Here is an 11,822-nt window from a genome sequence, read left to right on the forward strand (position 1 = left end):
ACTGATTTCCAGAGTGGTTGTACCCCACCAGCAGTGGAGGAGTGTTCCTCTTTCTCCACACCCTCTCCAACACCTGCTGTCTCCTGAATTTTTAATCTTAGCCATTCTGACTGGTGTAAGATGAAATCTTAGGGTTGTTATGATTTGCATTTCCCTAATGACTAATGAAGTTGAGCATTTTTTAAGATGCTTCTCCGCCATCCGAAGTTCTTCAGGTGAGAATTCTTTAACTCTGTACCCCATTTTTAGGTCATGAACAGTCTTATTTGTTTCCTTCAATTATTTTGCTTGTTTTCTCTTAGCTTTAATGGCTTTTTTTAAAAAAGAGGGGACTTATTAATTTCCTCCACCCTTTTGATTTCTTCAATTTCATCAAGCAATTTATTCATTTTTTCTTTAAGGACTCCTATCATTTTCATAAAGTTGGTTTAAAGTTTTCTTGTACTTCAGCTGTGTTGAAATATTCAGAACTTGTAAGAGGATAGCTAAGCTCTGGTAGTGACATAGTGGCTTGGCTGGTTCTAGTTGTGATTTTTATGCTGTTGTCTATGCATCTGTGTTTGGCATATTTATAGGTCTAGGTGCCAATTTTGAGTTTGTCTTTGTTGAATGGGTATTTTTTCTTGTTTTCTGTTTCTTCTCTGCTCTTCTGGACAGTGTAGTCTATGGTTGAGCAGAAGTTCTACAATGACAGTGGATATTCTGATGGCAGGCATTGCCTCTGGTAGAGTAAGTAGTCTCCATCTGAGTTGGGGGCTAGGGTCTTATGATTATTAGGAGTGGTGGTTTGGGAGGATACGTTCCATGAATTGAGGGAGGAGGGTTCTATAGCCTATCTAGAATGCTAGTAGCCTGTGTAGCCTCTAGTTGAGTAAGAGTTCTCTGCCTGAGTTGGAGGTTGGGACAGAGGACTAGGGACTTAGGATAAAAGGGTAAGTATACAAAGATTGGGGATGTTCTGTAGGCGGGCGTTCTACCTGGAGTTCTGTTAGCCAGAGTAGCTACTCTTGTTGAGTAGGGGCCAGATACAGATTTTTATTAATGTAGAGCAGCATAAAACAATATTTGAATAATACATATACCCAAAGAACACCCAAATCCATGAATAAAGAAAAAAATGAATCCAGTGAGCAGCAGGAGGGTCCAGAGCAAGGTAAGGACAAAATCTAAGACAAAAGTTTCTGATCCTTGGCTATCAAAGTAGTCACAGTAAGTAGCAACAGTTGCCACAGCAGCAGTAGATTTTGGCCTGGGAATGGGGATTAAACAAAGCTTCCCAAGGTCCAATTCTGGTAGGAGGATGCTTACATCATCCCATCCTGATGGCATAGGAGCAATAGTAGTGAAAGCTTCAGTGAGATTCCTGGCTATAGACAGAAGAAGGAGCTGAGATCCTGTAGAATGAGCTATTGCAGCTATGGTTCCTCTCTCCTTCTCTCCCTTGCTTCAGTCTGACTTCAAAGTCTGTCTATAATTGGAAAAAAATTAATGGATACACAGAAACACATACAAGAGATAAAGGCAGAAAAAAGCAAAAGTAAAACCAACAAAAGAAAACAAAAACAATAAATGCAGAACATACAGTGTTCATAGACTCAGAAGAGACAAGTCAAAAACAAAAGATGCTGTAGCTTCCTTCATTCATACACTCAACTAAGCAGGACCAATTTCCATCTCAGCTCCCCATATTACAAGGTGTGCAGCATAATACCTTGCTAATGTTCTAGAGAGGAGTTCATGTGCCTTATCTGACACCTCATTGTTCCCAGTTTGGAACCCAATAGAATTTAGACTGGATGCCATTGTGAGACACCTCATTGTCCCCAGATAGGATCCCAAGAGAACCATGAGCAGCTATTACAGATGTAAGACTGACTTACTGATGAAGGCTTCCCCAAAAAGATGGTTGTTGTTTTCTTTTTGATATAACTCTTCACTCAAGAGATCTACCAAGCCAAAAGCACACCAATAGACCTTAGAACATCTCAAAGGGTGAAAGGTTCTGGTGTCTGAATTTGGATAAGGGTTCTTATCTCCAAATGTTAATTCCACTGAAGAATAGTAAAGATCACAAACAACAAATTTTGGCCAAATTGAAGCAATATTTATTCTGTGTACATCGAGTCAATATGACAGATATCTTCTCCTAAAATGAGGTTCAAGGGAGCAGCCATGGGCCAGTTTTTCCATCCTCTTTTATAGGAAAAAATGCAAATTGGGGGATCTTACAAACAATTGTGATTGCAGAAGCAAGATCAGGTAATTAAAAAACAAATTTTCCTAGAACACTTGCTATAGACCATTTTGTATTCACGGGGATTTGGCACAACCTAATTCTGAGAAGCAGAGATTTATATTGTATAGTAAATGGAAACCAAATTTAACTCGAGTCTTAAAATGGCTTCCAAGGACAAGATGGAATCAGCCTGGTTTCTCATTATTCCTCTTCTACTACTACCTTTGGTCTTCCCAAACAGTTTCCCTACCCCACTTTCCTGTTTTTCTTTTAAAATATTGTGTAAGTTACCACAACTGCTGTACATGTTCACAATTGAAATGGCATGTCATATTCAAAAAACAGTATTTCGTAGCAGTAACCCTTAGCCTGTGCTTCTCTGCCTCTCACAACACTGCTACTTTCTCTTCTGTAATGATTTCTGGACCACTGAGGCAGTGATACTTATATACTTTATAGGGCCAGTTATGAGTCTCTACATTAACTGCAAATAGAAACTTCTCTCACCAAGAGTAAGAGCAACACTAGTCTATGGGAATAAATAGGCATTCTTAGAAGATGGGTTGACTACAGGGACATGACTCCTAAAGAATGTACGTCTGCCTTACTGTATCTGTTGCCCTTAATCCATATATGTTCATAAAAAAGTCTATTTCCATGCTAAGTTACCACACTCCCAAACTTCTCCTTTAGGATTAGAGTTGTCTCAATACTAAAGACAAGAGTGGATTAAACAACCTAGAGTCTTATTTTTGCTTATTTCTATAAATTTAGAGATAGTTCTACTAAAAAAAGGAGGACCTTTGGCAATCAGCTGGTATCACTGCTAATGGTATTATTTCCTTTAAAGGGGGAATTATTACCCTACCTTCCATAAACAGAGAGCCACTAAATATTTGAAAGCTTCAGATAGGAATGATTTTTACATGCACAAAGGCCAAGATTGAGCATACTAATAGACTAGATTATGATTCTTCATGTGTGAAATAAAGAATTAAAAAAGCAAGTAAACAAATCTAACCTTGAATCCAGTAGAATAATTAAAAGTAGAAAGTTATGGTTAGAGCAGAACAGTTTGATTCTGGATCTTCTTTCCTAAGATCAGTCTAATAGTTTTGGAATCACAAAACACAATTTGAAAACCCCTAAACTCACGATCCCCCACTAGCACAGGGTACTCTGAATCTAACAGTTACTTACAATAAGTAAGAAAACAAGCAATCAAATTAATTGTTAGTGAAAATTAAGCAGTCCTTTTGTAGCTGTAAAGAATACCATATATTCTCCTAACACTGAAACTCTGTATCAAAATATTAATGGAAGGGAAAATTATATTGGAATGGCAAATGAAAATCAAACTCTTTAGTATATAGTTAATGATGAAAAGTATAGCTGTAATACTTTTCAGTATTAATTATTTCTATTATGCAAAGAAGACCTTATTTTCTAGTTTATTCATTTTGGTAGCGTCTCAGTGGTACTAGCTTGGAAGAGCCAGAGAGAAAGGTACAGAGTCAAAGATGAAGCAAGGATGAAAACAATCAAATAGAAAACATAATTCAATTACTCTTCATATAAGCAGAGGGGTTAAAAATGAAATATAATGGGCAAGCAAAGCTCACTGAGTAAAAGCATATTCTGCTAAGCCTCATAACTTGGACTCTGTCTTCGTGATCCACATAATGGAAGGAGAGAGCCAGCTCCAACAAGTTGTCATCTGGTCTCCATATATGTGTCATGATACACATATACCCAAGGATAAAATAAATAAGTGTAAATAAAGCATTAAAGTTAAGTATAAGACAAAAATAGGTAAGCTGAAAATATTTACAGATATGATAAGCTATAGAAGAAAAGTAAAAGGTAAAATAGAAGGAATGTAGTTGCTTATACAAAGAAGTTTAATTCTTGCTGCAATAATTATAACTTTGTATAATATATGCTAGTACTTATTTAATTTGACTTATACTATCTTATTCTTAAGGACAAACTTGAAAGACTGTTTTCACTTATTTTCACTTTGTCCACACAAAACTACTTCTTCACAAAAGGAAGTAGATTTCTCACTTCTTTGGTGAGAAGGAAGAGATTACACAATTGCAGTGCAGTTTATCTTTTTGCAATGCTACCTACATATTTTCAACATCAAGACAGTGGTGTGAGTATTCAGCTGTAACGATCACAGATAAAAGGCTCCTCTAAAGTCAGCTTCTGTGATATTAAAAGTTAATTTGGTTAAAGTGGCCTTGAAAGTAGATTACAAAGCTTGGTATTCAATGTTAATTATTTCTATCAACTCAGTCTGCTTGAATATTGCCTCATAAGGTATGAAGTAATAAAACACATTTGTTATTTTCGTATTGCAGTTTATCACATTCTTTAATCAATTCTGGAATGTCTCAGTACATCACTGTAGAATAACCTCTACTGTGCTGAAGAGGCCATGTCTCTATGGACAGGAATTCTTGCTGAAACTTACTTCCTTCTGAGGAAATTAGGAATTTTAACAACAGTCAAAAGGAAGGTGCCCAGAGATTATCCTTTCTTCCCTTGTTCCATTCTGGTACTTCTTCCTCAGTTAAATCTCTCTGATTTCCTCCATGGTTAATTCCGAGTCCTAATTCTGACATTACAAGAGAGCACTGACACCAAAATTGACTAAATCGCCGAGGTATCCACTTGCTACCTGACATATCAACTTCTCCCTTTTATCCTAAAAATAAATTATGTCCTTAAAGTTCACTAGGAAGTATCATGAATCAAGCAAATGGTCATCAAGACTGCTTAGTAAGGAAACACAAAATTCTAAGGCAGAAGTAGGTCTACCTTTAGCAAAAGATCACAGAGAGTGGGTCAGAGCTTCCCAATAGCCAGAAGCACTGCTGGATGGGCAAAGGTTGTATAAATACTCAGCCGTACATATACACCCCGTCCATTCCTGGACTCTTGCTTTCAGCTAATTCCCTCCAGTATTCCTTTTATTTTTCCCAGTTAAGCATGCTCTTCCACCATTCCGGCTCCAAGGCTTCCTAGAACAAAAAGAATGTAGACTAAGAAGCAACTAGTTCTTAATTTAATAACAGCATATTAGGTAAATTATTCATATAATTCAAGCTAACTCATTTTCACTTGAATTACTCAAATATTTTAAATCAACCTTCAATTATATAAATGTCTGGAGTTACTATGGATTAAAGATTAAAAAAGTTAAAAATATGTCTAACACATAATTTGATTATTAAGTCCTAAGCTAAGTCATTTTTAAAACATGCCGAGTAACCAGCAGCATAATGGAATAGAGCAGTTTCTGTGTATGGGATATGTAGCCAGTCCTCAAACTATCATCACCAATATTTTTTTACATAAGTCTGCTAGAATGTTTTTCAAATAAGTATTTGTTCAGTTATTCATGGTATTTAAGAAAAAGTAACGTAGGAAGACGGTGTGCTCTGGTGAATTCAGCAGGCCCCAGCCGGAGCCTTCAGGTACCTGCTTTGGGATCTGAACAGCCTGGGCCACAGCACTCAATCTCCAGGAAGAGTGGGAGACCTGGTGTGCACCCAGAGGCAGTCTGGGAGCTCACAGCACAGCTTGCTCCTGTGGCACAGAGCTTAGGCTCTAGTCCGGAGGCCTCTGGCAGTAGCCCTCAGACCTCTCCACTTCCAGATCCAGATCAGCCTGGGTGGCAACACCACATCTCCAGGTCCTGCAAGAGGCAAGAGGGGCTTCCGGGCAGCCAGCTGGGAGAAGTTGGTGTGCTCCAGTGAATCCAGCTGGACCCAGCAGGAGCCTTCAGGTGCCTGCTTCGGGATCTGAACAGCCTGGGCAACAGCACCCAGTCTCCAGGCAGTGCAGGAGGTAAGCTGTGCACCAGAGGCCACCTGAGAAGGGGCAGCTTGCACTGGTGAGTCCAGCATTGACAAGACCAACTAACACCAGTGAGAACTAGATGGCAAAAGACAAACGCAGGAACGTCACTAACAGAAATCAAGGCATTATGGCAACATCTGAACCCAATTCTCCTTTACCAGCATGTCCTGAATACCACATCACACCAGTAAAACAAGATTTGGATTTAAAATCACTGGTCATGATGCTGGTACAGGAACACATGAAGGACATACTTAAAGAAATTCAGGAGAAAATGGATCAAAAGTTAGAAGCCCTTGCAAGGGAAACACAAAAATCATTGAAAGAAATCCAGGAGAATACAAAAGCCAATAATGAGGAAACGCAAAAAACACTTAAAGAAATACAGGAGAATTTTGGTCAACAGGCTGAGGTCATGAAAGAGGAAACACAAAAATCTCTTAAAGAATTAGAGGAAAGTACAAACAAGCAAGTGAAGGAGCTAAGCAAAATCATCCAGGATTTAAAATCAGAAGTAGAAATAACTAAGAAAACTCAAAGGGAGACAACTTGGAGATAGATAACCTTGGGAAGAAATCCAGGAGAATACAAAAGCCAACAATGAGGAAACACCAAAACTTAAAGAAATACAGGAGAACTTTGGTCAACAGGCTGAGGTCATGAAAGAGGAAACACAAAAATCTCTTAAAGAATTACAGGAAAGCACAAACAAGCAAGTGAAGGAGCTAAGCAAAACCATCCAGGATCTAAAATCAGAAGTAGAAACAACTAAGAAAACTCAAAGGGAGACAACTTTGGAGATAGAAAGCCTTGGGAAGAAATCAGGGGACATAGATGCAAATATCAACAGAATACAAGAGATAGAAGAAAGAATCTCAGATGCTGAAGATACCATAGAAACCATGGACTCAACAGTTAAAGAAAATGCAAAATGCAAAAAGTTTGTAACCCAAAATATCCAGGAAATCCAGGACACAATGAAAAGACCAAACCTAAGGATTATAGGCATAGATGAGAGTAAAGATTTACAACTTAAAGGACCAGCAAATATTTTCAATAAAATTATGGAAGAAAACTTCCCTAACCTAAAGAGAGAGATGCCCATGAATATACAAGAAGCCTAACTCCAAACCGACTGGTCCAGAACAGAAATACTTCCCGTCACATAATAATCAAAACACCAAATGTACTAAACAAAGAAAGAATATTAAAGGCAATAAGAGAAAACGGCCAAGTAACATATAAAGGAAGACCTATCAGAATCACAGCAGACTTTTTACCTGAGACTATGAAGGCTAGAAGATCCTGGGCAGATCTCATGCAGACTCTAAGAGAACACAAATGCCAGCCAAAACTACTATACCCAGCAAAACTCTCAATCACCATAGATGGAGAAACTAAGATATTCCATGACAAAAGCAAGTTTACCCAATATCTATCCACAAACCCAGCCCTACAAAGGATAATAGGAGGAAAACACCAATACAAGGAGGGAAACTTCACCCTGGAAAAAGCAAGATAGTAACCTTTCATCAAACCCAAAAGAAGTTAACCAATCAAATTTAAAAAATAACGTCAAAAATGACAGGAAGTAACAATCACTATTCCTTAATATCTCTTAACATCAATGGACTCAATGCCCCAATAAAAAGACACAGACTAACTGACTGGATATGTAAACAGGACCCTACATTTTGTTGCTTACAGGAAACACACCTCAGGGTCAAAGGCAAACACTACCTTAGAGTAAAAGGCTGGAAGACAATTTTACAAGCAAATGGTCTCAGGAAACAAGCTGGAGTAGCCATTTTAATATCAGATAAAATTGACTTTCAACCTAAAGTCATCAAAAGAGACTCTGAGGGACACTTCTTGCTGGTCAAAGGAAAAATACAACAAGAAGAACTCTCAATCCTGAACATCTATGCGCCAAATGCAAGGGCATCCTCTTTCATAAAAGAAACTTTATTAAAGCTCAAAGCACACATTGCACCTAACACAATAATTGTGGGTGACTTCAACACTGCACTTTCCTCAATGGACCAATCAGGAAAACAGAAACTAAACAGGGACACAATGAAACTAATTGAAGCTTTGGACCAAATAGATTTAACAGATATATATAGAACATTCTATCCTAAAGCAAAAGAATATACCTTTTTCTCAGCACATCATGGTACCTTCTCCACAATCGACCAAATAATTGGTCACAAGACAGACCTCAACAAATATAAGAAGATCGAACTAGTCCCAAGCCTCCTATCAGATCACTATGGAGTAAAAGTGGTCTTCAATAGCAACAAAAACAACAGAAAACCCACATACACGTGGAAACTAAACAATATTCTACTCAATGATACCTTGGTCAAGGAAGAAATAAAGAAAGAAATTAAAGACTTTTTAGAACACAATGAAAATGAAGACACAACATACCCAAATCTATGGGACACAATGAAAGCAGTGCTAAGAGGAAAACTCATAGTCCTGAGTGCCTCCAAAAAGAAAATGGAGAGAGCATACTTTAGCAGCTTAATGACACACCTGAAAGCCCTGGAACAAAAAGAAGCTAGGACCAACAAGACCATCTAAACAGTCCCATAATGCCTAAAGAAATAGAAGGAGTCATAGAAAGTCTTTCAACCAAAAAAAGGCCCCTTCTCTTCCCCTGTCCTCCCACCCACCCCTTCCCACTTCCCTGTTTTGGTTTTGCCGAATACTGTTTCACTGAGTCTTTCCAGAACCAGGGGCCACTCCTCCTTTCTTCTTGTATCTCATTTGATGTGTGGATTATGTTTTGGGTATTCCAGTTTTCTAGGTTAATAACCACTTATTAGTGAGTGCATACCATGATTCACCTTTTGAGTCTGGGTTACCTCACTTAGTATGATGTTCTCTAGCTCCATCCATTTGCCTAAGAATTTCATGAAATCATTGTTTCTAATGGCTGAATAGTACTCCATTGTGTAGATATACCATATTTTTTGCATCCACTCTTCTGTTGAGGGATACCTGGGTTCTTTCCAGCATCTGGCAATTATAAATAGGGCTGCTATGAACATAGTAGAGCATGTATCCTTATTACATGGTGGGGAATCCTCTGGGTATATGCCCAGGAGTGGTATAGCAGGATCTTCTGGAAGTGAGGTGCCCAGTTTTCGGAGGAACTGCCAGACTGATTTCCAGAGTGGTTGTAACAATTTGCAACCCCACCAGCAGTGGAGGAGTGTTCCTCTTTCTCCACACCCTCTCCAACACCTGCTGTCTCCTGAATTTTTAATCTTAGCCATTCTGACTGGTGTAAGATGAAATCTCAGGGTTGTTTTGATTTGCATTTCCCTAATGATTAATGAAGTTGAGCATTTTTTAAGATGCTTCTCCGCCATCCGAATTTCTTCAGGTGAGAATTCCTTGTTTAACTCTGTACCCCATTTTTTAATAGGGTTGTTTGGTTTTCTGGAGTCTAACTTTTTGAGTTCTTTATATATATTGGATATTAGCCCTCTATCTGATGTAGGATTTGTGAAGATCTTTTCCCAATTTGTTGGTTGCCGATTTGTCCTCTTGATGGTGTCCTTTGCCTTACAGAAACTTTGTAATTTTATCAGGTCCCACTTGTCAATTCTTGCTTTTAGAGCATACGCTATTGGTGTTCTGTTCAGAAACTTTCTCCCTGTACCGATGTCCTCAAGGGTCTTCCCCAATTTCTTTTCTATTAGCTTCAGAGTGTCTGGCTTTATGTGGAGGTCGTTGATCCATTTGGATTTGAGCTTAGTACAAGGAGACAAGGATGGATCAATTCGCATTCTTCTGCATGCTGACCTCCAGTTGAACCAGCACCATTTGTTGAAAAGGCTATCTTTTTTCCATTGGATGTTTTCAGCCTCTTTGTCGAGGATCAAGTGGCCATAGGTGTGTGGGTTCATTTCTGGATCTTCAATCCTGTTCCATTGATCCTCCTGCTTGTCACTGTACCAATACCATGCAGTTTTTAACACTATTGCTCTGTAGTATTGCTTGAGGTCAGGGATACTGATTGCCCCAGATTTTCTTTTGTTGCTGAAAATAGTTTTAGCTATCCTGGGTTTTTTGTTGTTCCAGATGAATTTGATAATTGCTCTTTCTAACTCTGTGAAGAATTGAGTTGGGATTTTGATGGGTATTGCATTGAATCTATATATTGCTTTTGGCAAAATGGCCATTTTAGCTATATTGATACTACCGATTCATGAGCATGGGAGGTTTTCCCATTTTTTTTTCCTGTCTTATTTTTTTTCTTTTTTTTTTTATTCGATATAATTTATTTACATTTCAAATGATTTCCCCTTTTCTAGCCCCCCCACTCCCCGAAAGTCCCGCAAACCCCCTTCTCTTCCCCTGTCCTCCCACCCACCCCTTCCCACTTCCCCGTTCTGGTTTTGCTGAATACTGTTTCACTGAGTCTTTCCAGAACCAGGGGCCACTCCTCCTTTCTTCTTGTACCTCATTTGATGTGTGGATTATGTTTTGGGTATTCCAGTTTTCTAGGTTAATATCCACTTATTAGTGAGTGCATACCATGATTCACCTTTTGAGTCTGGGTTACCTCACTTAGTATGATATTCTCTAGCTCCATCCATTTGCCTAAGAATTTCATGAATTCATTGTTTCTAATGGCTGAATAGTACTCCATTGTGTAGATATACCACATTTTTTTTGCATCCACTCTTCTATTGAGGGATACCTGGGTTCTTTCCAGCATCTGGCAATTACAAATAGGGCTGCTATGAACATAGTAGAACATGTATCCTTATTACATGGTGGGGAGTCTTCTGGGTATATGCCCAGGAGTGGTATAGCAGGATCTTCTGGAAGTAAGGTGCCCAGTTTTCGGAGGAACCGCCAGACTGATTTCCAGAGTGGTTGTACCAATTTGCAACCCCACCAGCAGTGGAGGAGTGTTCCTCTTTCTCCACACCCTCTCCAACACCTGCTGTCTCCTGAATTTTTAATCTTAGCCATTCTGACTGGTGTAAGATGAAATCTTAGGGTTGTTTTGATTTGCATTTCCCTAATGACTAATGAAGTTGAGCATTTTTTAAGATGTTTCTCCGCCATCCGAAGTTCTTCAGGTGAGAATTCTTTGTTTAACTCTGTACCCCATTTTTTAATAGGGTTGTTTGGTTTTCTGGAGTCTAACTTCTTGAGTTCTTTATATATATTGGATATTAGCCCTCTATCTGATGTAGGATTGGTGAAGATCTTTTCCCAATTTGTTGGTTGCCGATTTGTCCTCTTGATGGTGTCCTTTGCCTTACAGAAACTTTGTAATTTTATGAGGTCCCATTTGTCAATTCTTGCTCTTAGAGCATACGCTATTGGTGTTCTGTTCAGAAACTTTCTCCCTGTACCGATGTCCTCAAGGGTCTTCCCCAATTTCTTTTCTATTAGCTTCAGAGTGTCTGGCTTTATGTGGAGGTCCTTGATCCATTTGGATTTGAGCTTAGTACAAGGAGACAAGGATGGATCAATTCGCATTCTTCTGCATACTGACCTCCAGTTGAACCAGCACCATTTGTTGAAAAGGCTATCTTTTTTCCATTGGATGTTTTCAGCCTCTTTGTCGAGGATCAAGTGGCCATAGGTGTGTGGGTTCATTTCTGGATCTTCAATCCTGTTCCATTGATCCTCCTGCCTGTCACTGTACCAATACCATGCAGTTTTTAACACTATTGCTCTG

The sequence above is a fragment of the Apodemus sylvaticus genome, chromosome 4, assembly GCF_947179515.1.
Source record: "Apodemus sylvaticus chromosome 4, mApoSyl1.1, whole genome shotgun sequence".
Lineage (NCBI taxonomy): Eukaryota > Metazoa > Chordata > Mammalia > Rodentia > Muridae > Apodemus > Apodemus sylvaticus.